We start from the raw sequence: 6559 nt of genomic DNA, 5'->3' as shown, positions 1-6559 counted from the left end.
TTTTTTTTTTTTTTTTTTTTTTTTTTTTTTTTTTTTTTTTTTTTTTCTTTTTTGCGAGACGAAACCACTACCCTTACGCGACAATTCAAAATTCAACGTGCAACAATAAGAGGAGATAATCCCTTCCTATAATATATTTATCAATCTGCATATTCATCGTTGCGTCACCCCTCGATTCTGACACGTTTACACAAATAATTTCGTAATGATATGAAATTCAATACATTGTATCCATTGTGTGCCTCTATTTGATCCTTTCGTTTTCACGAAAACGTCACGTGTACCGTTTCACAAAAAAAAAAAAAAAAAAAAAAAAAAAAGGGGTAAAGGTAGTCGAGAACCAATTATCGGTCTCGAAACGAAATTGATTGAACAAGGAGGGGAGAAAGAGAGAGAGAAAGAGAAAAAGGTTTCAATATTAAATTGGAAGAAATAAAAGAGAGGGAGGAGATCTCGCGACTGGTTGTCCCCGTGACGTTAGATTACCACCTTTCGGGGTCTAATGCAGGTGTCGGCTGAGTGCCGTGCGCCAGCCTGGCCGGGACTCGAGAGTACGTGAACTCTTGCGGAGCGTGCAACACGCTGGGAGCTAATTGCACGGCGGGAAAAAAAGGAGAGAGAGCCAGCAGGTCCGAATAGAAACGGCGAGGGGGGAGGGGAGGGTTTGAATACAGAGGGAAAACCGGCGCCGAGAATAAAAGACGGGGAAATGATAGAAACAAGGTGAAGGAGAAAGAGAAAGAGGGAAACGGACGGGAGTAAGAATGGCAAACTACTGTGGGACGATGCATCTGTCCAAGCATATTTGATATCCACCCTCTCCTCTCTCCTCCGACTTTCCTCCGCCTCTTCTTCCTCCTTCGCTCCCCTCCGCCTATGCAACCCCTCACCTGTCATCCTCTCTCTCTCTCTCTCTCTCTTTCTCTCGAGCCTCCTCCCTTCTCTCCCAGTATCCACAATGTGTATATATATATATATATATATATACGTACATCCTCAATCTGTCTTAAGTCCGCGTCACTCTGTCGCGAAATACTCCCCGAAGCGGAGAGTAGCAGTTATAGAAATGTATCGGGGGTAATTTTAGAGGGGAGGAGGACGATACTGCGAGAGGAGCTCGCAGGGTCCTGCGCAGGGGGTGGCCGCGGTTCAACGATAGAAAGAAACTTGGAAAACTTTAATTTTCTTTCCCGTTGGAAATCGAACCGAATCGAGCGAAAAATTGCGTCTCTTTCCTTCCGTTTTGTTTCCTTTTTTACTTTTATATATATTCTATTTTTATGGATTAAGTTTTACGAAGAAGAAGAGTTTTAAAAACTTATCGTTCTTAATTACATCGGCAAATGAGAGGATCGTCGCGTGAAAATAATTCGTTTCGATGGGTGGCAAGCGATCTATTATGGGACGGGTAATAATTAGGCGAAATACAGGAGCGAAATAAGATTACGCAGGTTCCAATTGGCGGCTAAATGCTCGCGAACGGCTCGATCGATACGAGGGCGAACAATGCGAGGATGCCGCGTAATAACACGGCAGGTTTACGCGTTTGTATAACATCGAGTACAACGCCATACACTATACTTGTACGCCATAGTCGAAATTACGGTAAGTGGCATAGAAACGGTCCGACTGGATCTATTAATGATAAATTAGGTGAAACGGGGAGCGTCCCCTGTTATCAACGCGGTGACGCGCGCAATCACGAGAAACAAGTCGCGATAAGCGGCTCTCTGGTTAATTAGAGAGATGGAACGGGAACAAAGAGGGTGTCAATGATCGAATGGCAATTGGGCACATTATCATTGATTATGTGAACATCCAATGGAACGAATCTACCTATCGTTAACCCCTTCTTCCTCCTTCCATCCCGTTCCTATCTATTTTCTGCGAATAAAATTCTAAATTTAGTGATTGTATCAAAAAAAAAAAAAAAAAACAACTTGTACATTCTTCTTACTCGTGTTTCTGACACGAATAAGTGTGAACGCTGTTATTATATCATTATCTGTCTGAAAAATAAAAATGATACAATGAAACCACAAACACTTGCGATCGATACGATGAAATAAGATTCGTAATTAGGTCTATACCTATTCGAGAACGCATCGAGCCATTAATAATCAACGATCTACTAATAAACATGCGGTAAATCAAAGGCATATCGACACAGGCTATTACTCAAGAGATCGCCCCGTTCTCCGGTGAAACGATTCATTCGCTGCCACGATTATACACACGCCCCGTTACGAAACGTTAGCCAAGAGAGAAAAACATTCTTCGCGGCGTACGTATCGCCATTTTCATCTTAAGTGGTACGGTGTAGCGTATATAATACGAGGATTGCCTAATGCAGATGGGCTCGAAGGAAGAACTCGAAACCCTGACCATTTTTTTTTTTTATTTTGCCGCCTGTGCGTCCGTGTTATTCAATGTTGCAATTTTCCTTTTGTTCTTTTTCTTTTTCCTCGAAAGAAAAGGATTCCTCGCGAGGCGAGAAATTCCGACGAAAATTCCGTGCAAACTCTCTCGTGGATTCTAATTCAGAGTTTCAAAATTAGCCTCTCTTTATTTAACTCTACGTTACGAATTGAATTATTTTTGATGGGTCTTTAAGATCGGTTCATCGAATCGAAAACGCGAAAGGATCGTTTCGATATTGCATCGAGTTTATTTTCGATTAGAGAGAGAAATTAACTCGCGCTAAAAGACAAATGGAACTATTATTTTTATATATGAAATAAAACTTTGCAACGACGCTTCCCTGGACGTCGTCACGTTAAAACGGAAATCGCGAAGAATCTTGTCTCAACACAGGCAAACAATTTCATTGACGTACAAATCCCTTCAAACTTGTAACCCTTAACCCCGCGATTAAGGGTGGAATTAAGAGTATCTGAGAGTAAACGTCGGAACACGTCGGAGTGAGAAGTATGAGAACAGGATTAACCGAACGTGGTGCAAGAGAAATTTGAAGATACGAATTTGTACATTCGCCAAGTTTTAACGAATAATCGAATTAGAACTGAATGAAAAAATTGGAGCGTGCAGTGGAATAGGCGTAGCCGTTTTAACGAGCGATTCGAATTAATATCTATAATACGAGCGCCTAGAAAAATGACCCAAGAAACCGCTATGATTCGCTCGGTTGACGAGCAACAACGCTTCCTATCCGCTCTTCGTATCCGCTCGCGCTTTGCCTACGATCTATTGCAAGCCTTAACCAAAGGAGAGCAGAGACTCCGATTAAAAAATAAAAGAAAAGAAAAACGAAGGCGGAAACATCCCTTTTTATACTTTCCCCCACTGATTCTCCTCCCCCATTACCACGCGCATCCAAAGGAAGGAATTTAAGAGTTTTCCATTTGATCTTTTCTCGGATGCCGAAAGCCAACTCTGGCCTTCTCTAAATAAGGATCGAGGAAACGGAAAAAGGGGCGCGGTTACGCGGAAAAAATCGTGAAAGAAGGAAGCGACGCCGGTCGCTGCAATGGTTGTGAACCCGTGACGGTTCGATTCGTTTCGCAAGGAAACTGATCGTTTAACGTAACATTATTCCCGCTGGAAATAAGCAGACAGACGGAAGGGGCTGTTTCTGTTGCGAGGACAGGAACGAACTGCACGCCATCCTCAATAATTCAACGAACCTTCCATCTTTCACGGCGGCTCTCATTCGTACCGTGTCCTCTCTTCGAGCGAGAGATGTGTGCTCGAGAATCGTTCGAAGAGAGGGGAGAGGAGGGAAGAATCGACGGATAAATCGTCGAGGATGCACGAGAATGCGCAACGGGGAAATCTCGAATTGGAAACCGATCGTTCGATGAGATTTCGATCGAACGGAAAATTGAAATTCGAAAGGAAATATCGGATCGTTTCGTAAAGTAATAACCGTTCTAGAAGTCCCGTTTCCTCTGGGATAACTCTGATTATTTTTTAAGAGAACAGATTTTATGAGGGTATAAGTATATTCTTCGATAAACACTCTTTGTTCATTCGATGAACAAAGTTAAGATTGGGCTTCTAAAGTGACATTACTCGTAGGATAGTATATTACCTGTTGGGTTCAGGAGTTATCGATTGGATTGCTTTAATAAGTACTCGAAAGAGCATTAAATCTATTTTGAGACGTTCGACACAGCTCGCACACCACCTTCGAACACGGTCGATAACTGTATGAAAAAGAACGATTTTTACGAGGTGTACATATACCTCAGAGTCAGGTGGTCAACTGAAATATATATATATATATATGTAACGATAAATAAATTCGCCATGAGACGAAAGGATTACTCGGAGCCACGATCTCGACGATAGAAACGGGAGCTTTGAATCGAGCTTGCCGATTTATGGGATCGTATCTTCATATCCAAGACTTTTTACGTGTCTTTCGTTTGCATACGTACATAAGCATCGTACAAAGAGCGTCAGGAGAAAACGATCCAAGTATCGATGAGATGCTTGCCAAGAAGGAGAGAAAATTTTCCAAGAAAAAAAAAAAAAGAAGAAGAAGAAGCAGCGAAACGACGGAGGAAATTGAGGTTTGTGCATCGAGGAATGCGTGGAGGGATGTTTCATCGCGGTCAGATCGATAACACGAGGGTTGGGGATGGTGGAATTATTGCGAAGTCAGGATACTTCTGCGGTTGGATGCACCTCTGGGCGTTCGAGTGAGATCGACGAAACGAAAGTGGCACGGGACGGCTTAAAAGACAGACACTCGCGGCACATAACCGACCTAAATTCTAAAGGTATAGATAACTGCTCGTCCTTGTTCCACCACTGGATAAGAGAAAAATCGTCGGCGAAAAATTCTGTTCTTATCCGTTAATTAACAAAGCAAATATGAAAAAAAAAAAAGAACAATAGTGTCGCGCGATGTATCAAGGATTAATTCGAAGATATCCCAGATCGAGAGAATATATTTCGCGCGATAATTCGAGGAGAATTCATCTCAATATTTCGCAGTTCGACACGAGGATGTCGTATTTGCGAAACAAAGGATAAAAAAGTAGGAGTGTAATTGCGGTGGAGAGAGTTGGGTCGGGCAAAAGGGCAGAAGGAATTAAAATCAACCGGTTAGAAACACGCATGCGAATCCGTGGCCTTATTCCCGTCGATTGACTCTGCCATTTAAATAGAAATCCCAGGATGTGTGTATATATATACGCAATATAACCATCGAGGATCCTTTAGCATTCGAGAGTTTCGCGTCTACGCAATATGTCGAATTACGCGAACATGGGAAAAACGAGGCTTCTTCTTTGATAGAATAACGAGAAACGCGCAGAGACTGAATCAAATATATTTCCTTTTCCTGGCATTTCAAGTTTTTCTTAACGCGCTACGTATTTTTATAATATATACGCGGTTGAATACAGGAAAACTTTTGGATGATCAATTCAAAAGAATTGAGAAGGAGAAATGGTAGAAAGATCGTTAAAATTGTGGATCTATTTTTATTATTTTTAAAATATGAGTGAAAAAGTTATCGAGAGAAAAAGTAGGAAATATTTGATATCTCGACAATCGAGATTATCGAGTCACGTTTCTTGAAATCCAAAGAAGCAACTATTCCCGCGAAGAAAAGAAAGAAATTTAAACAATTCCATTGGGGAATTTTCATTTGGGAACTCGTGGCAAAAGGGACTTTTTATCCAATTATTTACTGCTCGAACAATTGAAAAATCGTGGATAAACCAAGTTGAATTCGTATACTTGGCTGACGAATTGGTTAAAAAATCATCCCAATTATTCTCGTTCCGTTAATTCCGCTTAATCTTGAATTAGAAATAGAAAAATCGTGGCAGGAAATATCTCGAAAATATACACTTCGATATAATCACCAAAATCTTGGAATTTTTTTCTGGCCTAAATTTCGAGAAAAGTTTCACTCAAAGATCAAAAATCCGGTTGTTGGGATAGGGAGAGGAGAATCATCGTTTCATTTCGGCCAGTCAGGTCTGAAATGGTCAGTGTGCCAAGAACACGCATAATGATCCCGAATTAACATTTCAAAGATGAGGATCTAGAACCGGGTGGGAAAGTAGCGGTAGGTAAAGGTCGATGCCAGCTCATTGTGAATCAAATATTTTCATTCAAGACACGGAGAGGATGATACCGGTTGTCGCAGTTGCAACAGTTTCGACCAGCCTTGTCGAAGCTATTACAGGCGGTACGCGTCTATTGTTAATAGACGGCATTGTACACTTGCTTTTGACCACGCGATATATATTGCGTGTACACACAACTATGACGTGAGATACGACTATTGCGCATCGTATCGCAAGAGAAGCGAATGGATCGAGCCGCGTTGTACAACGACGCACAATATCCTTATTAGAGAAGGGTTTGAAATTGACAATATCCCTCTCGCTCTTAGCTCGGAATTTATATACGTTACGTACGCTGTAAACGAGAGGAGGACGTTATGTAAAAAGTTAAAATAAAGGAAGGAAAGAAAGAGAGGAGAGAAGACGTTTTGTCTCTCGGCCAACTGGTAGGAATCGATAAGTAAGACTTTCTTGGCAACCCTGTGCCTCAAATGCGGGATTTTCTTCAGTCG

Source organism: Apis dorsata, unplaced genomic scaffold, assembly GCF_000469605.1.
Source record: "Apis dorsata unplaced genomic scaffold, Apis dorsata 1.3 scaffold_68, whole genome shotgun sequence".
Classification (NCBI taxonomy): domain Eukaryota; kingdom Metazoa; phylum Arthropoda; class Insecta; order Hymenoptera; family Apidae; genus Apis; species Apis dorsata.
The sequence above is the reverse complement of the archived record's forward strand: the minus strand, read 5'-3'. Positions refer to the sequence as shown.